Source organism: Mytilus edulis, chromosome 11 (genome assembly GCF_963676685.1).
Source record: "Mytilus edulis chromosome 11, xbMytEdul2.2, whole genome shotgun sequence".
Classification (NCBI taxonomy): Eukaryota; Metazoa; Mollusca; class Bivalvia; order Mytilida; family Mytilidae; genus Mytilus; species Mytilus edulis.
The window spans coordinates 7,530,725-7,540,114 of record NC_092354.1 but is presented as its reverse complement, the minus strand read 5'-3'; the positions used below and the strand labels follow the sequence as shown (position 1 = coordinate 7,540,114).

Below are 9,390 nucleotides of genomic sequence, written 5' to 3'. Positions count from 1 at the left end.
ATATTAATCTTTTACTACTAGACACACAGGACGAAAAAGCATTGAGTGCCTTGAATTTTATATAGTAAGCAAAGTAGCCATAGACTAGTGGAATGAAACCTTAAAAAATTAAGCAGATAACAACAATATTGTAAAGAATTTAGTATTAAAATATATAATTGAAAGCGGTAAACATTGTTTTTTTGTTTAGAGTCTCTTAATATCTTCATATTCCTTTTATGCTCTTGGATCTGAAACCCGTTTGTTAGCAGATATCTGTTCAGAGATTTATTTATTGAGATAACGGAACCATCATAACAAAACAATCCGGTACTTTGTAACGTTAGGGGTTGCAAACATTGTAATAACTATTACATTGAATAAAGTATCTTTAATTTATCAGCCAGATCCTATTTTATATCTTCTACTGTTAAAAAACCGTTTGAGGATATATCTTATAACGTACCAGAGAGCCTCTTGTGTATTGAAACCAAATATCGATCTTTCTGTTTTAGCTTTAACAACCAACAAAGGACTCATCTTATCTCCTATACATGTAGCATTGTCACAAGCAACTATGGACACATCTGTGTTGATAGCTCTTGTGCGTCCTGATATATTTTTTGCCCCCTTTCTTACCACCTTTACAGGGTTGTGTTCGAAAGATTTTTCAGATTCATCCATATTCCATATCAGTTTTTTCGTTGTCCATCATACGGATGTTTATTGCCATAATTATATGAATGTCTACCGAGAAGATCCAAAATATTGTCTATGCAGTCTCTCAGATTTGACGCAACAACTCTGATTCCACTTTCATTTAGGTGTACGCCGTCCCTCGTGTCTAGGAATTTTTGGAGAGGTTCGTTTTTGTACGAGAGGTTACTGTTATCACAGAATGATATCATTTTGTTATCATTGAATTTTTGCACTAATCAATGATCCTCTATTGTTAAATGTATGGTTGTCAGCTCTTGGGGTTGGTAATGACAAAACTATTTTAGTATCAGGAAAAAGTTCCAGTGATGCATTGAGAATTGTTTCCATTTTAAATATACATTCATCTGGATGACAAGTTTTAATGTCATTGGTTAACGAGTGAAATACCAGGTCTTTTGATACATTTGTTAAACTTGAAACTTTACTGTCGGTCTCACTCAAAGTATATGCAACAACTAACGAGAGGACATTCCTTGTGGGTCTATGCCTTTCGTGTTTGAAGTTCCTATTATAGTAACTGATGGAATAGGCTGGGTGTTTCTGGTAGTATTTCCCCCGGATTCGTTTTTACTCTGCACAGAAGTGAAATCACCTCCAGATTCATCTCTACAATTATGAATTTTAAGACTAAGTATTTCTTGTTCTTTGTTTTCCAATTGTTTATTTAATGCTTTATGTTGAGTTTCCAGTACCTGAGTTTTAGACTCTTGCTCAGTTAAATTGGCTTCCAATTTTAATACTTCTTTGTCAAGTTTTATAATAGTTTGTAACTTTTGTTCACCTTGCAGTTTGGACTGGCTAATATGAGTTTCATATTTTGTTTTCATAACTTCTTGTTTCAATTTATTAACATGCTGTACAATTTTCAGTTGACACTTGAACTGTTCTGCTTCCTTGCAAACTGTAACTTCTCCAATATCAAATCATCTGTTGGCAAGTGTCCCGAAGCCATGGACCTGCTTCGCCGTTTTGTGGACAAATTGTATGTGATTTTTTTTAACATCAAATAAACCTTGCTGTAACCTATACAAAAACAAATCATTTCCCATATCTGATAAATGAACACCGTCTAAAAGTAAATCTGGGCTGTCGTCAGATATTTCTGGATATCTAATATAAGTACCGACATTTCTGATGATATATATAGCTACTAAACTATTTAATCTAACTCTAGTTCTGTTCAAAGATCTGTGAACAATCTCATTCCTGTATTTCAATCTGGGTAAAATTTTGACTGTGGTAATAAGACCCGAAGGCAATCAAATACTTTTAAAATATTGTGTCCTAATACACATGACACTTTTTGTCCTATATCATTTCCACCACAGTAAAATACTAATACTTGCGGGGGTTCTTCAAATGTAAGCAAATGTTTGACTTTGGGTATTATCTCACAAATCCTCATTCCACTTTTTCCTTGCCACCATATTGTAGTTTTTATTCGTTCCAAACCTAAATTTACACCATCGACAGATTTTCTAGCATGTACAAATGCATGTTTGATGATGGAAGAACCCACCAACCAAACACTCTTTTGTTGACCCTAATGTAGACCAATTTGAAAACAGGACCAAAAATTAAGAATCTAAATACACCGTTAGATTTGTCTTATCAAAGAAACCCAATAATTCATTTATTGATGAAATAAAACAAGGTTTAATTTTGGACCCTTTTGGCCCCTCATTTGTTGGGACCAAAACTCCCAAAATCAATCCAAACCTTTGTTTTGTGGTCATAAACCTTGTGTTAAAATTTCATAGATTTCTGTTTACTTGTACTAAGTTATTGAGCAAAAACCAAGAAAAATACTTATTTTGGGCGCTATTCGGCCCTTAATTCCTAAACTGTTGGGGACCAAAACACCCAAAATCAATCCCAACCTTCCTTTTCTGGTCATAAACCTCGTTTAAATTTCATAAATTTCTATTTACTTTTACTAAAGTTGGAGTGCAAAAACCAAATTTGGAACCGAACGACGACAACAACATCGTGATATGTCTTTCAATGTTTCAGGAGCTTGATGTAATGAAAGTACATGCATTACTGGAGGAGGAGCCCAGGGCTCCTACAAAGTAAATTACATAATCACTGAAGCTGGCAGAATTGTTAAATTACAATACGATAACAAGTTTAGCATCAACTGAGGGGAGTTCAAGCTGCTAAAGAAATTCAGAGTACACGACGAAAAGATGTCATTGCCTTCTCATGCCCTGGTTAGTATATGAATTAAATATTAAAATAACGACATTTCTTTACCTTCATGAAGAAATAAAAATAAATAAAGCATAAAAATCCTTTTCCTGGATAAAAATAACTTACATTAGTGTAAAATGTGTGTATATACCATTAAAAAAAAGAACATGCATCTTAAAATAAAACTTATTTACATAATATAAAAATAAATCTAAGCTTTCATGACTTTTTTTTCTGAAACGAACAATTGAGCTGGTCCAAAACAGTAGAATTTTTTAGGTTAAAATAACAGGCGTTTCTTTACCTTCATCAAGAAATAAAATGTCGTTTAAACAGTAAAGGAGGAAATCCTTTACCTGCATTGAAATAATTTTAAAATAAGTGGCAAATGTGTATTTATACAATTCATCATTTCCTCAACACTAAACAATAATTGCTGCTTAACCTATCTTTTAAAACTGGAATTGCAATATGCACATGTTGTAGCCAGTCCAGTCTCAAATAATTTTTTTTTATCTATATGCAGCTGCCTGGTTATCATTCAATTAAAAAATATAGTTTCCATTGCATGCATTGAACTCAATTAGCAATGTTTAAACAATGAATGGTTTAATTAAGCATGCTCAAATAATGAGACACAATTTAACTTTAAAGATGTTTCTATGAAAATACAGTATTTCCGTTTCTCGTAAGACTTGAGTAAATAAATATGTTATATTTAATTATCTTTTGTAGAAGAAATTATGTAATATCTTCAAAGAATTGAAAGAAGACATAAACAAACGGAAGTTGGCATCCGTGACAGGTATGAATTGCAATTTTTTGTACTCGTAAGTGACATTGTATTTCCTTAATTATGACGAAAGAAGATTTGGTGTACAAAAATGTATATATCAAGTATAATTGAATATTCAATATGTCTATGCATGGTTGATTAATTCTATCTCTGAAAAAGATATGTTTCATATGTCATTGCATGGTTTATGTCTCTACATCTTTTATCAAATTATACATGTATGTTCAATATGCCTATAATTGTTTAAGTCATGTTATCTCTGAAGAAATTACATGTTCACTATAACTATGGTTTAAGTCGTTCATCTTTGAGGAAATTATATGTTCATTATGTATATGGCTTATTAAAGTCATGTTTTATGTAGAGGCAGAGGGAGCAAAGTATGAACGCCATACTAAACTCCAAATAGTACACAAGAAACTAAAATTAATCAAAGAGCTGATAGCTCTGAAGTGGAAGAAGGTGAATAAAAGGTAACTTGAATTACCATAAAAGCAGCCCCACTTACCCAGGCTGCTTTGTTCCATTATCGTTAAAATGTATTTTTTTTTTCTTCAAACAAGAAAAGGTCATAAGTACATGGATTTCCCATCCGTACAATCATTTTCTATGTTCAGTTGACTATGAAAATTAGGTAAAATCTTTAATTTGGCAGTAATTAAGAAGATCATATCAAGAGGAACACATGTGTACTAAGTTTCAAGTTGATTGGATTTCAACTTCATCAAAAACTACCTCGACCATAAACTTTATAACCAGAAGCAGGACGGACGGACAGACTAGAAAACATATTGCCCATAAATGGAGCATAAAAATAGTAAGACTTGTTACATACCTGCCAACTTTTGAAAGTTCCCATATGGGTTTTTACTGCACAACAACAAAATTAAAGGTTACAATTTTTAGCGATGTATTTTGCAAGATCTGGATTGTCTAGAAAAAGTGTCATATTTGTATGAACTTACATGACTTACATGCCTGTTCCTTAAGTCTGTTTGCATAATTCTAGTTATATATTAAATCGGTAGAAAAATTATGCGTGAAGCTAGCAGAAGCTAGACTATTAGCCTTTTTTTTTTATCTTTATTCTAGTTGCACATATTGTATGTTGACTTCCAACTAGTTATAAACAAATTTAATATATAAACTTCAATTTAATCCTTGAAAGGAGGTCTAAATTAATAAAATAATTTATAAATTTTAATTTTTTTATTTGTCCAAAATCATTTAAATTCATTTAATCAACATCCTTTTATGATTATTTGATTAAAATATTAATCATTTATAGTCTTTTTACCATTTACATTTTTAAAAGCAAAATAACTGAAAACAGGATAAAACAAAGGGAAGTAACAAAAAAGTATTTCAATATTCCCAATACACATCGTTTTGATAACACAACGGCAGTTAGCCGGAGGTAAACATCGTTGATTACCAGTATGTTTGACACCCAAGCTGTCAAGTGAAGCCATATAATTATACATCTTCTTTGATGTTCAGGTAAAATTTAACACAGGTGTCAATTACACCCGTACAGTAGTAAGAAATGATCAAATATGGCGTCTGAAAAATTTCATACACGGGAGTTTTTTCTCCTAAACTGGAGGTTCACATGTATGTTACGAAGGGCAGCTAATTCACATGACAAAGGAAACCCATGAATAAAGATAACACTTTATATATCCTTTTTATTTATATAAAAATAAAATCTTCTTGTCTGCAGGATTGCAAATTCGTAACTTCAAGGGCGAACTTGTAAACAGGGCGAGTTGTACCGATACCAAATTCACGCATGCGTAATACAAATATCTACAGTTAAAACATCCTGTTACAAGTAAACAAATTACGTTCATCTGGATAAGATGAAATCTAATAATTTACATAAATAAAAGGGTCATATTTACGATAGTGATTGTTTTACAATCATAATTTACAAATTAAATGATTCAGATGCCCAATCATGTGTAAAAATCGGTGTCAGGAATCTAAGTCGTTTTGAAATTGTAATACACGAAATGAATGCGGCATACGGAGACTCAAAGCCAATGGTCGGCCCCTTAAGTCTTCAGAAGACTTGACGTCGTCTTCCACTAAAAATAGTACAAGACTAACAAAGGCCAGAGGCTTCTGACTTTGGACAGGCGCAAAAATAGTGGGGTTAAACATGTTTGTGAGATCTCAACCCTCCCCCTTTACCTCTAGCCAATGAAGAAAAGTAAACGCAAAACAATACGCACATTAAAATTCAGTTCAAGAGAAGTCCGAGTCTGATGTCAGAAGATGTGACTAAAGAAAATAAACAAAATGACAATAATACATAAATAACAACAGACTACTAGCAGTTAACTGACATGCCAGCTCCAGACTTCAATTAAACTGATACTATACACATAGGTAGTATAATACTTGTCATCAAGAGATGTCGGAACGACCAATCAAACCTAATTTACAACCTATTGCCGGTCCATCAAGCTCAAATGACGATATTTTAGTGAACGATAGCAGATGACACAGATGTGTCAATATATATCAGAAGATGTGGTATGAGTGCCAATGAGACAACTCTCCATCAACGTACAAATCTATAAAAGCAAACCATTATAGGCCAAGGTACGGCCTTCAATATGGAGCCTTGGCTCAAACCGAACAGCACGCTATAAAGGGTAAAAAAAAATACTAATGTTAAACCATTTAAACGGGAAAAACCAACGGTCCAATCTATGTAAAAACGAGAAGCAGGTTGAGCCGTTATAGGAAATAGTTAAATACATTCAGACAAAATCTAGGGAGTTTTTTTTATATATTTTATGTGAAAATGACAATTAAAATGATGGTCGTAGTGTGAACGTAGTAAGGTCGTGAGAAGAGCGTGATGAGGACGACAAGGGCGTGTTAGAATCGTACTATGGTCGTAAACAGCGTGGTATAGTCGTAGTGGAAGCGTAGGGTCGCGGTGAGAACGTGATGGTCGTAGTAAGGTCATGATAACGTCGCTGTGAGATCGTAGCGCCATCTCTCCGAGAAGAATTACTACGATTGTACAGCGACCTTAGCGATCTTACAACGATCTTAGTGCGCTCTCACTACGCTTCTACTACGACCTAATTTCGCCACGACCGCACCACGATTGTTTTGAACATGTTCAATGTTGGCCACGCTCTTCACGATCTTGAAGACCTCACCAAGGATTTGTATAGTGAGAAGGATTGGAATCTCGCGGTATCTCATTAGTTCTCGCGTATCGTGAGAAGTCGTAAACTCGCCACTTATACCATGATACTCGCTTGTATTGTAAATATCCGGTTTTATCGCTTGGTTAACAACGTTATGAAAATACACATGGTAAGCTACGATCTTACGATCTTTTTACGATATTAGTTTTGTGTAGACTTACCGATAAAACAATTCTTATTTCTCTTAAATTACAAAGTGATAATTACCTAAATAGATCAAAAGGAAAAGTTTGCGTTTATAAAGTTTGTTTGTGAAATTTTCGTATTAAAATTAAATTAAGTTTGTAAATTTGATATTCATCCCGGAAAAAGATAAAAAATATTGAGTTTTCCCCCTCATGTGACCGCAGTTTTGGTAGTCATTTATTATCTTCATAATAATCATTTACTCAAAGAGGAAGATGAAATAATTATTTGATTGTCACAGCTTGTTGTTTGACTTTCTGTTTTTTTAAATAGTTCTTTGTTTTTTATTAATTATGCAAGGAACTGTTTGTAATTGAAATATACTTTTGTGGTGATTAGATTAATTAGTGAAGAATATATATAATTAAATAAATTACAACCTTTAATCTCAAAACATAACATTTAATTTAAAAAAAAATCAAGATGATTAATTAAATGAAGTCTTTGATCTCAGTATCAGAACAAGCTTAGATATATTATAAAATGGAATATTTAGTTATCAACTTTCAGTTCAAATTATTATTCAATGTTACAACCATGTCAGATTTTTTATCCTGGGACCAAGATATTGACCTTGATCTTTTGTTAGGTGAATATACTGAGTATGATCCAGAACCCAGTGACAGTGATGAAGAATGTTACATTGCCAAAAAGAAAAAGTCTGAACCTGTACCAGATACATGTATTAAACCTTCATACACTTTTCCTGTTTGCAAAAAGACTCTGAAAACAATTTCAGGCTTCCGTGGTCATGTCCAGAAACAACATGGACAGAATTTGAGAGCAACAGACCATCGCACACATGCAGATAGTAAACTACCTAGCACAGTCCGTGACGCCTTAAATGAAAGTTCATTTGCTGAAATATTCCCTACAGCTTTGCAGTCCAGTTTGTCCAACATTGCTAATGATCCATTTACCATCAATGACAGCATAACAGACATTTGCAAATTTGTGAGCAATTCAGCAGTAGTGTAAGACATTTTGTTGAAATATTTTCAGCCAATATTTGTTGAAACTACAAGCAACATATCTTCCTCATGTGACAAAGAGCAAATGTTTCGCCGTTTACACATAAGTAGAGTAAAGCCAGAATTGACAAACACTTTTCACTCGCATTGTCCATCTCACTCATTGAACCATACCAACTTATTCCTACAGATGGTACATGAGGATATTGTTGGTGAAATTTTTAAAGTTCAAACAATGACAGCTGTTCAGAAATCAACATCAAATCAGGAAAAGTTAACAGAAAATGACCAAAGCATTCTGTATTATATTGCTGGTTACACCATTCGTGCCCTACAGAAGAGATACACCAGGTACTCTACTAAGAAGTTGTCCGTCATAAATAAATTTACAGACAATTCTTCAGGTGTTAACTTTGTGAAACAATATGACAAGTGGTATAAGACACAAGACCGTGGTGGCCTTCAGAAACCATCAGATTCCCTGTTCTTATTAATCCGTGAATTAGAGACAATTATTCGCAAAACAGTTGAACCTTCATATAGTGCTAGTTCGCTTTTTATTGATCCTTTAAAAGAAGCTATGATGGAAGGGTTCATGGTAAAACATTATTGTGACATTCTTATGCAAGGTGAAACTGCAGATATTGTGTCAGCTATAACTGAAGACATCATTCATTTGTTTTTAACCATCCGTGGCTTTGCTGTTACTCGTATAGAACGCAATAAACTGACCAAGAAAGCAAAATCTCAACCCTCATCCAGTCTAAGACAAGCCTTAAAGGAGAAATCTTTAAACTGTTGACACTGTGACATTTAGTTTTGTTCTGTTCATACATGAAATATAATTATTTAAATTGTTTCCACATGATCTTGATGTAACTGTTGTATGAATATTTAAAAAAAGTGAAATGTGTAAATGTCTTTTTATTTATTGTCTTTCATAACACTGCTTTACAACTACTACTGTCACTCTAAAATATTTCAATTGACCTTTAAAAATATGTTATACAGGAGATGTGAGGTCTAAACATGTCAATATTAAAGACAGCAACCCAACAACCAAAGTAACTGAAAGAAAATTTAGCTGCAATCCAACTACAAAACTTATCTCATACGGCCTACACTAAACAGGAACAATATAAGGTCTTCAACAAATGAGGGACGAAATGAATTTATTTGTATCCACAACAACCATCAATATTGTGTCAATATAAGATAATAAATAAGAACAATTGTGGTACTTAAACCTAGCACATCAGGAGCAAAACAAAGAAATATGACAAATATAAATACAATTTTGGTGTCAGAACAT

General features: G+C 33.2%; 1 long non-coding RNA gene across 1 annotated transcript; it reads left to right on the top strand.

Moving 5' to 3' along the window:
* Window positions 1–6,881: 6,881 nt before the first annotated feature.
* On the top strand, window positions 6,882–8,937 carry LOC139495061 (uncharacterized). The gene is made up of 2 exons (XR_011657248.1): window positions 6,882–7,030; window positions 7,697–8,937. It is a non-coding gene; the product is annotated as an uncharacterized lncRNA (long non-coding RNA).
* The last annotated feature ends 453 nt before the right edge of the window (window positions 8,938–9,390 follow it).